Here is a 19,751-nt window from a genome sequence, read left to right as displayed (position 1 = left end):
TCCAAAAGTGCTTGATCAATATTAGTGGGTTCTACTGTTGAAATGAAGGCTGAATGATTGACTTCTTTATTTAGTCCACGCCTAGTCCTCACACCCTCACTAGGCTCACCAATTATCAACTCCTTTGGGTGATTTTTAAAAAATCTCAAATTTTTAGGCAAAAGGGTTTTCTATCTCCAAATTTTCTTCCGCATTTTCTTCCAAATTTTCTTCCAAATTAATTTTATCAATCTTTTGGGAGTTTTCCTCAATCTCTTCTTCTACAACATTGGGATCTTCCAACATTCCAGATTCATCAAAAATAATATATGTGGTCTCCTTAATAACCAAAGTTCTTCTATTGAACACTCTATAAGATTTTACAACACTTGAGTATCCAATAAAAATTTCTACATCTGATTTTGGATCAAATTTTTCTATGTCAGATTTTCCATTATTATGTATAAACACCTTGCAACCAAAAACATACAAATGAAACAAATTATGTGTTCTTCATTTTAGCAACTCATAGGGTGTTTTATTTAAATTAGATCTCACATTCACCATATTTAGAACATAACATGTTGTGCTAACCGCATTAGCCCAAAAATATTATGGAAGTGAGTATTCTGAACATTGCTCGGACGGCTTCTATTAATGTTATATTTTTTCTTTCGACTGTCCAATTTAGCTGAGGGGTTCTTGGTGCATAAAAGTTGTGATCAATTCCTTTCTCCTTACAAAAATCCTCAAATATTTTATTTTTAAATTCTCATCCATGATCACTTTGTATAATCATGATTTCACAGTTCCTCAAATGATTCACTCTTATGAAATAGAAATCTAACTCATGTGAATCTTGAGTAATCATCCACAATCACAAATCCGTATATCTTCCCTCCTAGACTCCCAGTTCCAACTGGTCCAAAAAGATCCATATGCAAAATCTCCAATGGTTTACTAGTTCTAAGATCGTTATTAGATTGAAAAGAGGACTTCACTTGCTTTCCTATTTGACATGCATCACAGAGGTGGTCCTTAGTAAAGTCTAGTTTTAGTATACCACTCACTATATTCTTTTAGGTAATCCTCCTAAAATTTTTCATGCTAGAATGACAAAGTCTTCTATGCCAAAGCCATGACACATTATAAATAGTTTTTAAACAAAAAGCAGTAGAAGTATGAATGTAATTCAAGTCTAGCATATAAACATCGTTTACCCTTTTACCATTCAAAACATCATTTCCATTTAGGCTTAATATGCAGCTAGTAGGAAAAAATTTTACACAATATCCTTTGTCACATAGCTGGCTTATACTTAACAAATTATGCTTTAAGACTTCTACCAATAAAACATTTTCAATGTAAAAATTCTTAATATTTCCAATCATACCTGTCCCAATCACCTTTCTTGTGGTGTTATCTCCAAGTGTAACCTTGCCTCCACTTCTAGCTTTTAGCCCTATGAATTGTGCAGTATCTCCAGTCATATGCTTTGAGCATCCACTGTTCAGGTACTATATGCTCTCACGTTAGACCTAAGAACCCAAACAAGTTTAGGTTCACCTTTTGGAAATTTATAAATAGATACATGTATGATATGTCTAATTTTATGCATTTTAGATTTCCACACCAAATAGTTTTTCATCTTCAAAGTACAGGTGTGAGCTATATGTTCAATCAATTGACAATTGTTACATTTTACTTTTGGAAAAGGATTCCTAAGTCTTCTACCATTTATCTGTCTATTTAGGGATTGCATAAATTTAGGATACAAAATAGGATTAGTGAAATCTTAAAGTTTTGGAGGTATCCTATTATCCTCGAGAGCTTTTATCTTCAAAATATAAAATGAATTCATATCTTTCAAAATTCGATTTATATAATTTGATCTATAAAATTTGCTCTCTGATTTATCCTTAACATTATTTAAATCTTTTTCAAGTTCTGCATAGGATTATTTTAAACTCTCAAGATTCTTATTCAAGTCATCAAACTCATCAAGTAATTTCATGTGGTTGTCATCAATTAAAGCATGATCTTTCCTAAGGATTTCATATTCTTTTTGTAGTTCCTCAAATTCTAAACTTAGAATAGCAAATGTTTTCTTCATTTTCCTATATGCATCATGCATGTGTTCAGAAACTTCAAAAAGCTCATCATAAGTTAAGTCACATACCTCTTCTTGATTTATCTGATCAAGATTGTCGGCCATTAAGTACAAATTAGTGACTTCCTCTTCCTTTTTTTTCTATGACGAGTCTTAAGCAGAATCCGCCCAAAATGCTCTTTGGAACTTCTTCTTGCCCTTCTTCACAAATGATTTCTCTTCTACCATCTTGTTGCTAGGAGTGGCTTTAAGTTTTGGGCAGTCTGTCTTATTATGTCTAGGTTTTCTGTACTCATAGAAAATCACATCATTTAAAACCTTGGTATTTCTATTAAATTTACCTCTATTCCATTGTTGGCGTCTCTTCTGCTTCCACTTCAGAAAGCTTTTGAATTGTCTAGTCATCAATACGATATAATCTTCATCCTCAGGTTGTGAGTGTTCACTCTCAGACTCTTCCACTTTCACTGCTATGTTCTTCTCCCTTCATGGTTCATCTTAATAAATCTTTCTTTGGCTAACTCCTTGCTCGTAAGAAATTAGCGAACTAAGAAGATTGTCAATAGAGTAAATGTTTAGATATTTAGACTCTGTTATTGCAGTAATTTTAGCATCATAAGCAGTAGACAAACAACGAAGAATCTTATTAACCATTTCAGCATTCGTTAGTTCCCTACCCAATGCATGTAAAGAGGTGACTATTTGTGTGAATCTTGTGTACATATCAGAAATGGATTCATTAGATTTCATGCGAAATAGTTCATAATCATGAAACAAGATATTAAGTCTAAATTGCTTAACCTCGTTAGTTCTCTCATACGTTATACAAAGTCTATCCCATATGTCATTTCCACTCTTGCAAGTAGAAACCAACATGTATTCTTCTGATATTAAAGCACAAAAGAAACTATTCAAGCATTTGGCATTTAGTTGTGCTAAGCCACGTTCTTCTACTATCGAGTCCACAAAAGGTGTTTCAACTCTAACTCCGTCAACTAGTCTAGTTGGTTTTGTATACCCTTCCTGAACTAAGATCCACATATGGTAATCAAGTGATTATAAAAATGTAGACATGCATGTTTTCCAAAAATTAAAAGGAATATTGTCAAACAATGGAGGTCTAGTTATAGAGTAACTCTAAGGTGTATTTGAATTTTCAAAAGTAGCCATCTATGTTAATAAAAAAGTAGTCTAAACTTATGATTTTGAAACTAAGCTCTGATACCAATTGTTGAAACTTGTTCAATATGAATTAGGTTATTAAACCTAAGCTTATGTCCCAGTGGCTAACCAAGAGGGGGGGGGGGTGAATTGGTAATTAAAAAATTTTATCCCTCTTCAGAATTTAGAACCGAGAAAATTAACTTTAGTGAATTTTTCTAGAAAAGGTTTTTCAAAAACAATTTAAAAATAGTAAAACAAAAGTAGCAGAAAATAAAAAGACACAAGATTTATAGTGGTTCGGTCAAACACGACCTACATCCACTCCCCGGAGGCACCCTCCGAGTATTGCACTAATACCACTAGTGACTCTCCTTTTGCACCAACAACAAGGCGGAGAAGCCTTTAATAAAACTCTCTTTCACCACTACCCGGTGCAGTAGATAACCGTAGTCCTTTTACCCTCTTCCCAATGTTTGCAGAGAACCATCCGTCCTTTCACACTCTCTCGGTGTAGACAGAGAACCTTCCATACTTTCACACTCTCCTAATGTGGGCAGAGAACCCTTTAGTTGTTCACACTCTCCAAGTGCAGGCAGAGAACCCTTCGGCTGTTCACACTCTCCAAGTGTCGGCAGAGAACCGGATCTCCTTGACAGATCTTCTTCACAAGAAATCTAGAAGGAAGAGAGAAAAGAGTGAAGTAATTACAATCCACAAGTAGAGATTTTTACCTTTAAGTACCAAGTGAAATCATTACGCTCTAGTAGGAAGAATCCTCCTTCAAACAATCTATTACACTCTCTCTTTGACTCTCCTTTGAATTAGCACGAAGATCAATAGGAAAAAAGATTAAGTGGCAGTTTTGATAGGACTTTATATAGGAAAGACACAAAAAAACTTTCCAAAGACTGCTGAAATTCAAGTTTGTGAGTAGTCGATCGCCCCGTACGATCGTGGATCATCCTGGATGATTTTACTTAAATTAGTTAGAAACGAACCCAATATATATTGGTACGAATTGACTTCATACACGAGCATCGTCCCATATGAACTATGTTTGTCCGGTACGAATGATTATACCATAGGTCGGTTCTGAAAACTGTAGGACGTTGCCAAAAATTCATGAGCCAGATCACTTCGTCCTGGGACGAATGTAGGTTCGTATGGGATGAAATTTGTTTAGAGGACTTCGTCTAGAGACGAGTAAAGTGTTTCGACTCGACGAATAGTATTAACTTGATATCCATAGGAGTTCATTCAGGGACGAACTAGGACTTCGTCTGGATGAACATAACAAAATGGAAATCCATAGGATTTTTTCTAGGGACGATTCATACATTTTGTCTGGACAAACAGTGTAAAGTGAGAATACATAGGAGTTCGTCCAGGGACAAATATGGAATTTTGTCCGAACAATCAGGACTTAGAAAAATTTCTCACTTCCTGTTCGTTCCATTGCTCTTCCGAGGGGATAACTTTCTTGATCTTTCCGTACGAACGGAGTACGTTCAGTACGATAAGTACAAAATTTTAAGGATTTCCCCAAGTGTGTGTGTGCTTTTTTTAACTCAATTTATCATCACTCCCTTTCAAACTAAATAATGAAAAGTACAAGCTTCAAATTACAAACTATCATATGCCCAAATTGATTTGAAGTCATCATAGTCTGCAGTTTTTTTTTTTTTTGCAGCTCTTCCCCACAGCCTACGAATGACTTGCAGTGTTTGCTCGCCTCGCATCGAGCAAAGAAATCCGTATCGTGGGACACGTGAAGGCGATGGGCGGGTCATAGGACCCGACCATGCGGGAATGGTAATAATGTTTCAGCCATGACTCCAATTCGGCACTATGATCCCATTCCAGAAAGCTCTTTCCGAGTCGGACGGGGGGCTGTTGCGCCTTAGGCCCATCGGCCGGGCTTGCGCAGTCAAAAAATACATTTTCGATCACCTTCGGCTCACCGGACTGAAGAGACCCTAAAATCACCATTATATCGGAGTCTATTTAAGTATTATTTGAGAACTTAATATTATGGTTGTGACCATACCAGCACCAGTGCATCAGATCCCATCAGAACACTGCATTTAAGCGTGCTTGGGCGAGAGTAGTACTGGGATGGGTGACCTCCTGGGAAGTCCTTGTGTTGCACCCCTTTTTCAACCAACCTTCCTTTTTTTTTGTAGCTCTTTGCCACAGCCTACGAACGACTGGCAGAGTTGGATCGACTCGCATCGGGCAAAAAAATCCGCATCGTGGGACTAGTGAAGGCGACGGGCAGGTCCTAGGACCCGACCACCCGGGAATAGCAATAATGTTTCACCCAGGACTCTGATTCAGCACTATGACCCCATTCTGAAAATCTCTTTACGAGACGGACAGGGCGCCTTTGCGCTTTAGGCACATCGGTCAAGCTTGCAAAGTCAAAAAATGCATTTTCGATCACCTTCGGCCTGTCGGAATGAAGAGGTCCCAAAATCATGAATATATCGGAGTCTACTTAAGTACTATTTGAGAATATAATATTACGGGTGCAACCATACCAACACTAGTGCATCGGATCCCATCAGAACTCCGTTGTTAAACATGCTTGAGCGAGAGTAGTACTAGGATGGGTGACCTCCTGGGAAGTCCTCGTGTTGCACCCCTTTTTCAACCAACCTTCTTTCTTTATTTTTTTTTTTGCAGCTCTTCGCCACAGCCTACGAATGACTGGCAGTGTTGGCTCGCCTTGCATCGGGCGAAGAAATCTGCATCGTGGGACCGTGAAGATGACGGGCGTGTCCTAGGAGCTAACCGAGCGAGAATGGCAATAACTATTTGCAATGAGTCCGATTCGGCATCGAACTCGGCACTATGACCTCATTTCGAAAAGCTCCTTCCAAGCTGGACGGTGCACCAATGCGCCTCAGGCCCATAAGCCGGGCTCGCGCAGTCAAAAAAAATCATTTTCGATCGCCTTCAGCCTGCCGAAATGAAGAGGCCCCAAAATCACCATTTCATCGGAGTCTACTTATGTATTATTTTAGAACATAATATTATGGGTGCGACCATACCAGCACCAGTGCATCGTATCCCATCAGAACTCCGCATTTAGGCTTTCTTGGGCGAGAGTAGTACTGGGATGGGTGACCTCCTGGGATGTCCTTTTGTTGCACCCCTTTTTCAACCAACCTACTCTCTCTCTCTTTTTTTTTTCTTTTTTTTTTTTTTTTTTTTTTGCAGCTCTTCTCCACAGCCTACGAGCCACTGGTAGTGTTGGCTTGCCTCGCATCGGGCAAAGAAATCCACATCGTGGGACCCGTGAAAGTGACGGGCGGGTCCTAGGACTGGACCACACGGGAATGGCAATAACATTTCTCCCAGGACTCCAATTCGGCACTATGACCCCATTCTAGAAAGCTATTTCCGAGCCGGATGCGGAACCGATGCCCCTCAGGCCGATCGGCCTTGGTTGCGCTGTCAAAAAATGCATTTTTGATCACCTTCGGCCGACCGGAATGAAGTGGCCCAAAATCACCATTTCATCGGAGTCTACTTAAGTATTATTTGAGAACATAATATCACGGGAGCGACTATACTAGAACCAGTGCATCGGATCCCATAAGAACTCTGTAGTTAAGCCTGCTTGGGCGAGAGTAGTACTAGGATGGGTGACCTCCTGGGAAGTCCTCGCAATGCATCCCTTATTTAACCAACCTAATCTCTTTTTTTTTTTTTTGCAACTCTTCGCCACAGCCTACGAACCACTGGCAGTGTTGGATCGCCACGCATCGGGCGACGAAATCTGTTTCGTGGGACCCGTGAAGGCGACGGACGGGTCCTAGGACACGACTGCCTGGGAATGGCAATAACTTTTTGCACATGACTCCGATTCATCACTATGACCCCATTGCAGAAAGCTCTTCCCGAGCCGAACGGGGCGACGATGCGCCCAGGCCCATCGGCCAGGCTTGCTCTGTCAAAAACTGCATTTTCAATCACCTTTGGACTGTTGGAATGAAGAGGCCCCATAATCACCATTTCATCGAAGTCTACTTAAGTATTATTTGAGAACATAATGTTACGGGTTCGACCATACCAGCACCAGTGCACCGGAACCCATCAAAACTCCGCAGTTATGTGTGCTTAGGCGAGAGTAGTACTGGGATGGGTGACCTCTTATGAAGTCCTCGTATTTCACACCTTTTTCAAGCAACCTACTCTCTTTTTTTTTTTTTTTGCAGCTCTTCGCCACAGCCTACGAACCACTGGCAGTGTTGGCTCGCCTCCCATCGGGCAAAGAAATCCACATCGTGGTACCCGTGAAGGCAACAGGCGGGCACTAGGACCTAACCGCGTGGGAATGACAATAACCTTTTGAACAGGACTCCGATTCGGCACTATGACCCCATTCCAAAAAGCTCTTCCCGAGCCATATCAGGCCCATCATGTAGGCTCGCACAGTCAAAAAATGCATTTTAAAACACCTTCGGCCCGTCGGAATGATGAGGCCCCAAAAATCACCATTTCATCGAAGTTTACTTAAGTATTAATTGAGAATATAATATTACGGTTGTGACCATACCAGCACCAGTACATCGGATCCCATTAGAACTCCGTAGCTAAGCGTGATTGGGCGAGAGTAGTATTAGGATGGGTGACCTCCTGGATAGTCCTCGTATTGCAACCCTTTTTCAACCAACCTACTCTCTCTCTCTCACTTTGCAACTCTTTGCCACAGCCTATGAACCACTGGCAGTGTTGGCTTGCCTCGCATCAGGCGAAGAAATCCATATCGTGGGACCCGTGAAGGCGACAGGCTGGTCCTAGGAACCGACCGCGCGGTATGAAAATAAATTTTTGCCCAGGACTCCGATTCGGCACTATGACCCCATTCCAGAAAGCCTTTATGAGTCGGACGGAGGACCGATTCACCTCAGGCACATCGGCCGGGCTAGCACAGTAAAAAAATGCATTTTCGATCACCTTCGGCTTGCTGGAATGAAGACCCCAAAATCACCATTTCATCGGTGTCTACTTAAGTATTATTTGAGAACATAATATTATGGGTGTGACCATACCAGCACCTGTGCACCGGATCCCATCAAAACTCCACAGTTAATCGTATATGGGAGAGAGTAGTACTTGGATGGGTGATCTCCTGAGAAGTCCTTGTGTTGCACCCCTTTATGAACTAACTTCTTTTTTTTTGCAGCTCTTCGCCACAGCCTACGAACGAGTGATAGTGTTGGCTCGCCTCGCATTGGGTGAACAAATCTGCATCGTGGGAGCAGTGAAAGCGACCGACAGGTCCGAGGACCCAACCACGCGGGAATGGCAATAATGTTTCTCCTAAGACTCTGATTCGGCACTATGACCCCATTCTGGAAACCTCTTTCCGAGCCGGACGGGGTGCCGTTGCGCCCTAGGCCCATCGGCCGGGCTCGCGCAGTCAAAAAATGCATTTTTGATCACTTTCGGCCCGCCGGAATGAAGAGGCCCCAAAATCACCATTATATCGGAGTGTACTTAAGTATTATTTGAGAACTTAATATTACGGGTGTGAGCATACCAGCACCATTGCACCGGATCCCTTCAGAACACCGTAGTTAAGGGTGCTTGGGCGAGAGTAGTACTGGGATGGGTGACCTCCTAGAAAGTCTTCGTGCTTAAGTGTGCTTGGGCAAGAGCCAAGAATTTAAAATGCCATTGAAGAATTATGACCAAAGGCCATATTCTGATAAAAAATCCCCTCCCAAGCCTACCCTTGTTGATAAGGGAAAGGCTATATGTATGAAAAGAGTCCTAACTCTCCAATAATCTATTGGATACATCAAAGCTAGCCTAAAGAAGAATATGATGCCGAGTAGGACTACAATAAAAATCATTAGGATAAAAAGGCTTCTCCTGATGATGACCATTATGTGGGGGAAATGAAGGAAATTGATCCCTTGGATATTGAAACTATCCAAATGGTTGATCATACTTCTAAATAGCCCAACCAAGGAGTATATACTCACCATAACATAGCTGTAAATCTGTAAAATGAAGAACAGTTGTGAGGTGCTCAAGAACAGAGAAGGCATGTACATAAAACCATCCACAACCAAAAAAGGTTGAGGAGGAAGAAATAGATGAAGGCTCTCCAATAAAGGAAGGATAAGGAGATCACTTAACTGAATGATCATCTCAATGAGATGAACACTATGATGAAAGAATTATTTAGATAGCTTGGTCTTACAGCTATAACTGGTCAGTCGCTAATAATAATCTTTGAGAAGAATGTTGGAAATCCAATATTCAATGCTGACAACACTCAAGCTGCTCATCGTGATCTAGATATTTCTAACAAAGGGACAACAACACCACCTTTAAAATTGACAAAATCTATTGATTTATCAAATGCGACAAAGTAGACTGGCATTAGTCTTCAATATATAATCCAAGAGCCAATGGTTTAGCCGATGTATTTAGCATGACTTTGGTTAAACTGCTCAAGAAAATTCTCTCTAAAAATAAGAGAGAATGGCACGATAAACTAACAGAAGCCTTATGGGCATATCGCACAACCTATAAGACTGCGACACACACTACCCCATATTCTCTGGTCTTCGGAATGTAGGCGATATTACCTCTCGAGGTAGAGTTACCATCGCTTCGTATTGCTATACAATAAGAACTAACCCGAGAAGAGAATGATCTTCTAAGGTTGGAAGAACTTGAAGCTTTAGATGAAATTAGACTCCAAGCAAAACAAATTTTAGAAATCTATAAAGCTCGAATAAGGGCTCATGATTGAATGGCCCTTCCTAGGAGTTTCAAAGAAGGTGAACTTGTACTAGTTTGTGAAAGACCCATAATTCCCCATCGCCGAGTCGGTGGTAAATTCAACCCAGTATGGGAAGGACCCTTCATTATCGAAAAGTTATATGAAGGAGGAGCATACCAACTTATATATATTTCTGGTCAAAGACCTATACCACCAATTAATGGCCAATATTTAAAGAAATACTACACAAAATCTCTTAATTGGTAGAATATTATGATGAAAACTCCTCCTGTAATACATGAGGCAATTTATATATCTCCCTGCGAACTAGGAGATAATATTAAATCTCTCACATAAAGATAGGAGACGATTAACATATATTCCTGCAATGCAGGATATAAGTTTAAATGTTCCTTTGCAATGCAAAGAACACCTGATATAGACCCCTCCTAAAATACCGGAGGCAATTTTATCTATATCATCCTATAAGGTAAAAAAATACCTTATACTCCTTGAAATACAAGAAGCAATGTTATCTATATCATCATATAAGGTAGAAGATACCTTATACTCCCTCCTATAATACAGGAGGCAATTTTATAAAAATACCCCTTTACCAAATAATGTAAGGGAATCATGAGACTGCAAAATGACTTAATGATTTATCATTATAATTAACTGCTGAAGTATTTTACGCTCACAAATCTAAGGATCGAGCTAAAATTCATTGGTTCAATAAGCTTAAGTGCCAAACTTCTAAGTCTTTTACGCTGACAAACAAAAGGGTTGAGCTAAAATCCATTGTTTCAATTAACCTAAGGGCCTAATAAAAAAAATCCTTTAAGCTCACAAATTTTATGGGTCGAGCTCAATTTTTATCAACCTACCTAAAATGTTGAGAAATAAAATCTACAAGTTCAATAAACTTAAGGGTAGAGCTTCTTGGGTCAATCTAAAAAGAATGAGACTAAATATCAAAATATATATGGACGTTACAACGAATTTATTACCTGAAAATCACCCAACAAACTCGTTGGGAGGCAATTTGTGCGAATAAATAAATAAGGTATATGTAACAAGTCATATATTAAAGAACAAAACATACCATGGAAGAATAATTGTTTGCTATTCTATGCATTTACATGTATTGATCATGGCTAGATAGCAAATTAGCATCCTATGGTGAGAAGGCAATTTTTATTGTCAAGTAAAAAAATAAAGTAAAATGCATTATTGGAGGGTAATGCAAATGAGATAAATTGTTATAAAATACCTTCAATTCCTTCACGACACTTTTGCAATGTTCTCTAAAGAAACCAATGTGGAGTTAATTGGTGATGAATGAACAAATTGATGCAATGTGTGGAAGGCAAGGAGCGCAGTTTTTTGGGCTTAAAATATATTAACATAACTCTTATTCTTTGAGATGGATTTAAAGAAAATGTATGCGTAAGATAGATTGACAAATTCCACGGCAATTCGTAATGACCAATCATTATATCAATGAATTATAATACAAGGTTTCCCTGATACCAATGTATTGTATTGATAGAAAGATGTCAAGCTCTAAGGAGATAGTAAGAGCATAATCATGAGTAATATATGCACCAATTCAATTGCTTATTTTGCATCTACCTATAGTTATTAACTCAAATAATTTAGGAAAATAATCTAGCTACAGCAAGATGATTCCTAATTAAATAACTACAAGGAACTTATTACTCTAAACTAAAAGGATAAACATTTGACGCAAAACATGTCTAACATACAAAAGATATGGTTTATGGAGATGATGTTGATAAAAAAAAAAAAGATTTACACAACCAAGTTTGATGAATTAACAAAGTTGGTTGATCCTGTTGAGCAGAGTTGCAAAGATGAAGAATCTATAGCTCATGCAGCTAGAGAGCTTTTTGAAATCTATTGCTAAAACATCAAATTAACTCCTTTATTACTATGCTTGAAGAACAAATCATTAGCAGAAATATTATTTGGAGCTCAACAAATTTTAAGGATCATTTCATCGAACACCTTGTGGGCACTTATAAAGGAGAGGAAAAGAACAAACAAATCATTTTGATTGTTGATGGAGAAGCTATACCCAGTATGATGGAAATAGTTTTGTTGGCATCTACACAATCAGCAACTAATTAAAGAAGCTAAGAATACTATTGAAGAAAAGTCCATTACCTTAACTACTCTCTATCAGAAGCTGTGTGCTTGACACAGAAAATTCATAAAAGAAATTTATTACAATAATTCTGTTTTAAAATTTTAATAAATTTTAATCAGTTTTGATATTAAAATTTTGATATATTTGTTAATCAAATACAAAGTAACAACACCATGTTGTGTTTTTCAAATTAATTAAATCAAACACTGTTAAAAGAGAGGATAAGAGTTTAGTTTAAAAAAATTACACAAACAATCAATTTATATAATTATGTTGAGATCCAACCGTCTTCCCCACGTTCTGGCCATATTCCCACGTTGGCAATCTATTGCAGTTGAAACTGCTAAATTCAATTCACATAAAATAGTTAGAAAATTTCGAAAGAAGTTATGCGAACAAAGACAGATAGAAATTGAGACTTCTGCTCTCAGGCTTCTCGGATTTCCCCATACAAAATCAACTCCGGCTTCTGTCCTTCTTGAGCGAACGAGCCCTCTTCCTCTCTTCTCCAGAATCCTGATTCCGGCATCGGAGTTAACCCCGACCTCCTTCAATCTTGCGCAGACAGATCACCGAAGGGCTCATCTCCGTTGACCCTCACCTCCTTCAAGATTGGCTGCGAATCCCATGTCCAAACAAACTCCTGATTTGTTGTTTCTTACAAAAGTAAAGAGTTTGTGGCTTTTATAATTATAATTAAGTAATAATAATTGACATCAATTATTATTATTTAATTCTTCTCCTTATTATTATTACTGTTAAATAATAATAATAAGTAACATATATACATATATAAAACGTCACAATCATCATTTGAAGATTGAAGGAAGTCCCGGGGTTGATCCGGTCCCCCAAAGCCCTTGGCCTTCAAGTTATTCCAGCCGTGGGAGCGCAGTCACTACCTTCCAATCTCCTTGCCGTTGATTCATTCTGGTCGGGTCGAGCCAAAGGGGATATGCCCTCCCCAACCTCCTGGCATCGGGGAGGGGGCGCCGGAAGGCTGCCATATTTTTGGGGGATTAAAAATATTTTTTAAAATTAAAATAAATTGCTTAAATTAGCAGATCATGCATATTAGAGGTCGTGAGGACTATTTTGGGATTGATTCACTCTCCCATACTCCTCGCCATTGCTTTGATCCGGCATCGAGGAGGGGACACCGGGACGCTGCCAAAATTTCCTCTAAATTTTTTTTTCTTAGAAGGATTTAAAAAAAATGATTCTAATTTAAAACTAATTATATTAATTAACTGGATAATGATTTCAAAAATAAACTAAAATGAATTAACTAATCTAATCTTGACCTTTAAATTAATTTTATGATTAACTTACTTAATTACTGAATTGTCATGGATGGCATTATACATAAAATCACATATACCATGGATGTCATTATACATAAAATCTCATATGATAAAGAGATATCTAGAAAGAATGCAAATTCTTACAGTACAGAGCACATTAAAAATGATAGAGAAAACAGATTGGATGCCAAAGAAATTCAAAATAAAAATGATGGATCGGACACTAAAGAAATTCAGAATAAAAATCAATTTTCAATTGCTTCAAAAACAGCTGGTCATAAGAAATTAAGCAAAAATGATGTTCCTAGTGTGCTCTACACAGAAGCTGCTTTCTGTGATGAAGCAAACAAAAAATATTGCTGAGTTTCTTCATATTGGTAGTGTAAAAAAATCATTGCCTTCTATTCAGGCATCAAAATCCTTGGGTAGAATACCTTCTTTGCCTGGATTTAACTCTCCAAGACATAATCTGGCAAGAGAGAAGGATGCCAAAGAAGTCGAGTTTCTTTAGGAAAACACTTCTAAATCACTCCAAGAAAAAATAAATATTGCAGAACATTTGGATCTTTTGAGATATAAGGAGAGCTTCCCCAGCATTGATGAAATCTCGGAAGCTGTAAATGAGATTATAGAGATTGTGGAAATTGATGACCAAGAATGCATTCAAATTGAGGAAGCTAGCCAACTAGAAGCACAATTTGTATTGACTATCAATGAAGATGATCTTCCTAGTGGAACATTCGTGGAAGAAGAATCTTCCATGCAAGTAGTGAACTAACTATTGAATGCAAAACAAAGTGCTAAAAGTAAAGCAATAAATTATTGTAGTAAAAAGAGAAAACTACGAGCACAAAAACAACTAAAACACTGATGCTGATAACAAAATCCTAAAGTGTGTAAAAATTCTAAATCTCTTTTGGGCATCTTAGCCTTTAGGACTAAGTTGTAAGACCCGCCATTTTGGGCATCTTCTAAGAGAAGTAGTAAGACCCGCGTGTTATGGAACTTCTAAGTGAATATCCCTAAATCCAAAATTCTAAATCCGTTTCGGGCATCTTAGTCTATAGGACTAAGTTGTAAGACCCACCATTTGGGTTACTTCTAAGCGAAGCAGTAAGGCCCGCGTGTTAGGAAACTTCTAAACGAACGACCCTATAATCAAAACCCAAATCCCTTTGGGTATCTTAGCCTGTAGGACAAAGTTGTAAGACCCGCCATTTGGGCTACTTCTAAGTGAATAAGTAAGACCCGCGTGTTAGGGAACTTCTAAGTGAATATCCCTAAATCCAAAATTCTAAATCCGTTTCAGGCATCTTAGTCTATAGGACTAAGTTGTAAGACCCACCATTTGGGTTACTTCTAAGCGAAGCAGTAAGACCCGCGTGTTAGGGAACTTCTAAATGAACGACCCTATAATCAAAACCCAAATCCCTTTGGGCATCTTAGCCTATAGGGCTAAGTTGTAAGTCCGGTTATTTGGGCTGCTTCTAAGTAAAGCAGTAAGGCCCGTGTGTTAGGGAAGTTCTTAACGAACAACCTTATAACCCAAAACTCAAATCCCTTCGGGCCACTTAGCTTATAGGGCTAGGTAGTAAGATCGATCACTAGGCAACTTCTAAGGAAGCCATAAGACCTACCAAAAAATAAATAAATAAAATTTCGGGCCACCTCTAGAAGAGGCAGTAAGTTGTATTATTAGGGCAATTTATAAAGAAGTCATAAGCCCCTACCTAGGGGTTTAAGTGAGCCGAGCCGGCTCGAACTCGACACGACAACGATCTCGCGAGCCGAGCTTATTGAGCTTCTAGCTTGAGCTCGTGCTCAAACTCGAGGTCGTTTGTTAAATGAGCTCGAGTTCGAGCTGGTTCAGGCTTGGCTCGTGAGCTCGCAAGCCGGATCGAAATTATTTAATTAATTAAATTAATTAGCGAACATATTTTTATTTTGAAAAAAATAAATCTACTAGAGTTTCAAACTATAGTTTTTAAAAAAGGATGGATATTCAATAAAAATATACCTATTTAGGCATATATGACATGACTTCCTATATGATAGGACAACCTGTACCTCATATTCATTAATATATGAGAGAAGTTTTAAAAAAGTATGAATAAAAATTATTAGTTACTTTCCCCAAATAGAGTTGTAGCAGGTTCATGCTAAAAAAATCTATTGTATCTACTTTTTGAAATACAAAAGGACAAGGCGGAAAAATGAAAAAGTAGGTGGGAAAAATGTGAAATTTAATCATAATCAAGTAGCTCGCGAGCCGTCTCGAGCTCGATAAAAGTGTGACGAGCTCGAGTTCGAGCTCCTCTTTTGAGCTCAACTCGAGCTCGAGCTCGCTCTCTGACTAACGAGCCGAGATCGATAGTGCCAAAACTTGACTCAACTCGAATCGTTTACACCCCTACCCCTACCCAAATCTAATAATGCGGGCACTCCTAATTTGAGTCGTAAGCCCCAAACTAAATAAATTAATGAGCAACTCCTAATTCAAGCTGTAAGCCCTAAACTAAACAAATTAATGGGCAACTTGTAAGGAAGCCATAAGCCCCAAACCAAATTAAACTAATCTAAAATCCATACATCTTCATTTCAGTCTACTCGGGATCCCTGAGAGGAGGAAACCCATGGCTTCTAATCAGATTCCCTAGACACTAGAACCAATCATTGTTATTGTTGGTAGAGTGAACCCACGGTATACCCGGGATGATAGAACCATGGGATCTTGATCGGGTGTACCTTTATTCCACCCATAATTAAATTTAAATTTATGTTGCACATTTTCACACTTCTTGTAGGAAGATAAGTATATTTCATCCTTAATTGAGAGTACTCTTCTAATGTGTTAGGAGAGGTAATTAACTATGAGGGCTTGCGCTCATAGGAAGTAGAACCCATATCTAAGTAAACCCTGACATTATTATCATGGGAAATCTGGTTAAATATTAAACTCAATCTACCTCCGGGAAAATTAAAGGGAACCCCTAAATTCGTTAGAGTGAGGTTCTGGTCTTAATTTAAAAAGAGATTTTTTTTGGAGCGAATAGATTTCTGACAACTCCGCTCGGGATTACATCTCTCTCCATCTCTAGATGAAATGTATGCATATATACATATGCTTTTTTATTATATATTTGTATTTTCTTATGTATCAAAAACCAGGTTGACTCTAATCCATGTAAGTTCTGTTACAATTTGATGAAATGTCGTCTATCAAAAGTATGATGACTATCAAGCTGAAGGAAGGATCGTGCATCCAATTCCCCCAAATAATGATAGACACTGGTCGATCTGGTGCCACGCTGCAATTCAGAACTATTTCTAAAGTGTTCGAGTTCCTTCCTGGTGAAGCTGCACCAACCATGGAGATGATGACTGAGAATGCTGTTGTAACAAGACCTTATGTATTTTCAAGGCTGCCGGTTGCACCTGCTACAACCCCTTTGGTCAAGGAGAAATTTTTCAGGCCAACGACAAAACAAATCACTACTGATTATGTCTGCCATAATGTAAAAAAATATGTTGCTCACTATGAGAAGCCTATTACTAGGGCTTCCAACATAACCAATAAGGTAACCCTTTGGCAAAAAGACAGGCTCTTGAGCCTAAGTTAAAATCTGTTATCATTAATACAACAAATTTGAAGAGGAACGAACACACCCCTTTTTCAACCAACCTACTCTCTCTCTTTTTTTTTTTTGCAGCTCTTCCCCACAGCCTACGAACCACTGGCAGTGTTGGCTCACCTCTCATCCTAGGACCTAACCGTGTGGGAATGGCAATAACTTTTCACCAAGGACTCCGATTCGGCACTATGACCACATTTCAGAAAGCTCTTTCCGAGCCGGACGAGGACCCGATGCGCCTCAGGCCCATCGGCCGGGTTTGAGTAGTCAAAAAATGCATTTTTTGATTACCTTCATCCCGCTGGACCTAAAATCACCATTTCATCGGAGTCTACTTAAGTATTATTTGAGAACATAATATTATAGGTGCGACCATACCTGCACCAGGCACCAGATCCTATCAGAACTCTGCAGTTAACCATGCTTGGGCGAGAGTAGTACTGGAATGGGTGACCTCCTGCCTCGTGTTGCACCATTTTTTCAACCAACCTACTCTCTTTTTTTTGCAGCTCTTCGCCACAGCCTACGAACCACTAGCAATGTTGGCTCACCTCACATCAGATGAATAAATCCGCATCGTGGGAGGGTAAAGGCGACGGGGGGGGGTCCTAGGACCCGACCGCGCAGGAATGACAATAACTTTTCGACCAGGTCTCCGATTCGACGTTATAACCCCAATCCGGAAAGCTCTTTCCAAGCCGGATGGGGCGCTGATGCGCCTTAGGCACATCTCTCAGGCTCAAGCAATCAAAAAAGGCATTTTCGATCACCCTCGGCCCACTCGAATGAAGGGGCCCCAAAATCACCATTTCATCAGAGTCTACTTAAGTATTATTTGGGAATATAATATTACGGGTGCGACCATACCAGCAACAGTGCACCGAATCCCATCAGAATTCCGTAGTTAAGTGTGCTTGGGAGAGAGTGGTACTGTAATGGGTGACCTCTTGGGAAGCCCTCGTGTTGCACTCCATTTTCAACCAACCTACTCACTTTTTTTTTTTGCAGCTCTTTGCCAAAACCTACAAACCACTGGAAGAGTTGGCTCGCTTCACATCGGGCGAAGAAATTTGAATCGTGGGACCCGTAAAGGCGACAGACGGGTCCTAGGACCCAACCGCGCGGGAATGGCAATAACTATTCGCACAAGACTCCAATTTGACACTATGACCCCATTCCAAAAATCTCTTTCCGAGCCGGACGATTGCCTATGTGCATCAGGCCCATCGGCTCAGCTCACATAGTCAAAATATGCATTTTCGATCACCTTAGGCCCACCGAAATAAAGAGGCCCCAAAATAACCATTTCATCGGAGTCTACTTAAGTATTATTTGAGAACATAATATTACGAGAGCGACCATCGCAGCACCAGTGCACCGGATCCCATCAAAACTCGGCAGTTAAGCGTTCTTGGGCGAGATTAGTACTGGTTAGGTGACCTTCTGGGAAGCCCTCATGTTGCACCCCTTTTTTAACCCACCTAGTATCCTTTTTTTTTTACAGCTCTTTGCCACAACCTATGAACTACTGGCAGTGTTGGCTCGCGTCGCATCGAGCGAAGGAATCTACATCTTGGGAACCGTGAAGGCGACAGGCGGGTTCTAGGACCTGACCGCGTGGGAATGATAATAACTTTTCTCACAGGACTTCGATTTGGCACTATGACCCCATTCCAGAAAGTTCTTTCTGAGTAGGACAGGGAGCTGATCCGCCTCAGGCCCGTCAGTCGGGATCACGCAGTAAAAATATGCAATTTCGATCACCTTCGGCCCGCTGGAATGAAAAGGCCCTAAAATTACCATTTCATCATACTCTACTTAAGTATTATTTGAGAACATAATATTATGGGTGCGACCATAGCAGCACCAGTGCAATGGATCCCATCAAAACTTCGTAGTTAATCTTGCTTGGGTAAGAGTAGTACTGGGATGGGTGACCTCCTAGGAAGTCCTCATGTTGCACCCATTTTTCAACCAACCTTCTCACCCATTTTTTTTTTGTAGCTCTTCGCCACAGCCTACGAACCACTCAGTGTTGGCTCGCCTCGCTTCGGGAGAAGAAATCCGCTTCGTGGAACCCATGATGGCGACGGGAGGGTCCTAGAACCCGACCCTGCAGGAATGGCAATAACGTTTTGCCCGGGACTTTGATTTGGCACTATGACCTCATTCTGGAAAGTTCTTTCTGGGCTGGATGATCGACATTGTGCCTCAGGCCCATCGGCCGAGCTCGCGCAGCCAAAAAATGCATTTTCGATCACCTTCGGCACGCTGGAAAGAAGAAGCCCCAAAATCACCATTTCATCGAATTCTACTTAAGTATTATTTGAGAACATAATATTATGGGTGCAACCATACCAGTGCCAGATCACCATATGCCATTAGAACTCTGCAGTTAAGCATTCTTGGGTACGAGTAGTACTGGGATGGGTGTCCTCCTAGGAAGCCCTCGTGTTGCACCCCTTTTTCAACCAAACTACTCACTTTTTTTTTTGGCATCTCTTCGCTACAGCCTACGAACCACTGGCATTTTTGGCTCGCCTCAAGACTTTGATTAAGCATGTCGGGTGAAGAAATTCGCATTGTGGGACCCATGAGGGCGACGGGGCGGATCCTAGGACCCGACCGTGCGGGATTGGAA

At 39.8% G+C, this 19,751-nt stretch overlaps 3 non-coding genes and 9 pseudogenes across 3 annotated transcripts; all 12 read left to right on the top strand.

The window, feature by feature from the left end:
- Positions 1 to 5,286: 5,286 nt before the first annotated feature.
- LOC114581089 lies at positions 5,287 to 5,405 on the top strand. The gene has a single exon (XR_003702894.1). It is a non-coding gene; the product is annotated as a 5S ribosomal RNA (ribosomal RNA).
- Positions 5,406 to 5,779: 374 nt separating this feature from the next.
- LOC114581044 lies at positions 5,780 to 5,898 on the top strand. Its single transcript, XR_003702851.1, has one exon. It is a non-coding gene; the product is annotated as a 5S ribosomal RNA (ribosomal RNA).
- A 394-nt stretch (positions 5,899 to 6,292) lies between these two features.
- Positions 6,293 to 6,411, top strand: LOC114581073 (annotated as a pseudogene).
- A 406-nt stretch (positions 6,412 to 6,817) lies between these two features.
- Positions 6,818 to 6,936, top strand: LOC114581048 (annotated as a pseudogene).
- A 381-nt stretch (positions 6,937 to 7,317) lies between these two features.
- On the top strand, positions 7,318 to 7,436 carry LOC114581071 (annotated as a pseudogene).
- A 367-nt stretch (positions 7,437 to 7,803) lies between these two features.
- On the top strand, positions 7,804 to 7,922 carry LOC114581079. The gene has a single exon (XR_003702871.1). It is a non-coding gene; the product is annotated as a 5S ribosomal RNA (ribosomal RNA).
- Positions 7,923 to 8,299: 377 nt separating this feature from the next.
- On the top strand, positions 8,300 to 8,418 carry LOC114581049 (annotated as a pseudogene).
- Positions 8,419 to 8,790: 372 nt separating this feature from the next.
- LOC114581057 lies at positions 8,791 to 8,910 on the top strand (annotated as a pseudogene).
- Positions 8,911 to 17,963: 9,053 nt separating this feature from the next.
- LOC114581041 lies at positions 17,964 to 18,082 on the top strand (annotated as a pseudogene).
- Positions 18,083 to 18,460: 378 nt separating this feature from the next.
- Positions 18,461 to 18,578, top strand: LOC114581078 (annotated as a pseudogene).
- Positions 18,579 to 18,957: 379 nt separating this feature from the next.
- LOC114581062 lies at positions 18,958 to 19,076 on the top strand (annotated as a pseudogene).
- A 378-nt stretch (positions 19,077 to 19,454) lies between these two features.
- On the top strand, positions 19,455 to 19,573 carry LOC114581069 (annotated as a pseudogene).
- The last annotated feature ends 178 nt before the right edge of the window (positions 19,574 to 19,751 follow it).

The sequence above is a fragment of the Dendrobium catenatum genome, unplaced genomic scaffold (assembly GCF_001605985.2).
Source record: "Dendrobium catenatum unplaced genomic scaffold, ASM160598v2 fragScaff_scaffold_133, whole genome shotgun sequence".
In the NCBI taxonomy this organism is placed as follows: Eukaryota; Viridiplantae; Streptophyta; class Magnoliopsida; order Asparagales; family Orchidaceae; genus Dendrobium; species Dendrobium catenatum.
Note: the sequence above shows the minus strand (reverse complement) of the source record. Positions and strands in the feature narration are given on the sequence as shown.